The sequence below is a fragment of the Malania oleifera genome, chromosome 5 (genome assembly GCF_029873635.1).
Source record: "Malania oleifera isolate guangnan ecotype guangnan chromosome 5, ASM2987363v1, whole genome shotgun sequence".
In the NCBI taxonomy this organism is placed as follows: Eukaryota; Viridiplantae; Streptophyta; class Magnoliopsida; order Santalales; family Ximeniaceae; genus Malania; species Malania oleifera.
The window spans coordinates 52,138,301-52,139,706 of NC_080421.1; positions in this window are offsets into that span (position 1 = coordinate 52,138,301).

Here is a 1,406-nt window from a genome sequence, read left to right on the forward strand (position 1 = left end):
AACTTGTCTGAAATGGATCTCAGCCAATATTTAATATCAAGTCATACAGTTATCACTGAATCATGAATTGATTCCATCCTGACTCTACATCGACGAGTCCAGAGTCTCCAAATGATGAGACTAGGTATAAGACCTACCAAAATACCTAACTGTGAGGCCCGTTTTGTACAACTAAACCAGACATTAACTCTGCCTTTCCAAGTACTCGTTGCCATACAACTAACACCCAACGCCACTGCTGCTTTTTTCCATACATCCTGAGCAAAAGATCCGGTGCAAAACACATGGTCTAGAGATTCAATCTTGGTATTTGAACAACACTCACATTGAGAGGCCATCTGGACACCTACTTCTTTAATACGAATATCAACCAGAAGACAAGCGAACCAAGACTTCCACATACAAATTGACACCCTTTTTGGCAACATAGGATGCCAGATCCATTTTGCAATTGAGAATTCCTCTTTATGCTCCCTTATAATTTCCCAAGCACTTGCCGTGGTGAATTTCCCATCTGTTGAAGGTTCCCAAATTACTGTATCTACATCCTCCTTGCAAGAAATAACAGAGTTCATTACTTCCTCAGCCTGATCTTCACCCAACAAATCCACTAATAAATCAACATTCCACCCATCTCAATCCCAACAATCTCGAGTTCGTAGCTTATGGTTACTAATTTTCTGAACCTTAGCACAAAGGGGATCATAGGCTAACCAACGAACAAACCAGAAAGAAGCTGACCCTTCTTTAATTTGAACACGGACATGCTCTAAAACTTCAGGAATCACACGAACAATCGATCTCCAAAATCTGGTTCCTTTCTCTAGTTTCATTTCTCTTAAGTGGTGTTTCTTATACAAATACTTGGCTTTAAAGAATTGAGTCCACATATTATCCATAGTTAACAATCTCCACACAAACTTCATATGCAATGATTTTTTTTCCTCCTCCAAATCCCTAACACCCAAACCACCCTCACAAACAGGCTTACATATATTAGACCAAGAACACCAATTCCTTTTCCTTTTGTCATTTACTCCACTCCAAAAAATTTCGATGACATAGAATTTATCTTTTTGAAGACAGTATTAGGAATGTCCAATACCGCCAATTGATGAACCGCCATTCATGATAATACATGCTTAATTAAAAGTAGGTGCCCCCCTTGAGATAAAAGCTTAAATTTTCATCTCGCTATCTTTTTCCTCAATTTATCAACTAGGGGCTCTAAAATACAGGCCGTAAAACGTCCCGACACCAAAGGAACACCCAAATATGTAGCAGGGAAACCTCCTTCCGCAAAGCCAGTCGTCCTTAACAGAGATCTCTTCCGAGCAAAAGCAATTCTCTTTGACAAAAAAATACTTGACTTTTCTTTATTTATCAATTGACCAAACCAATCCTCA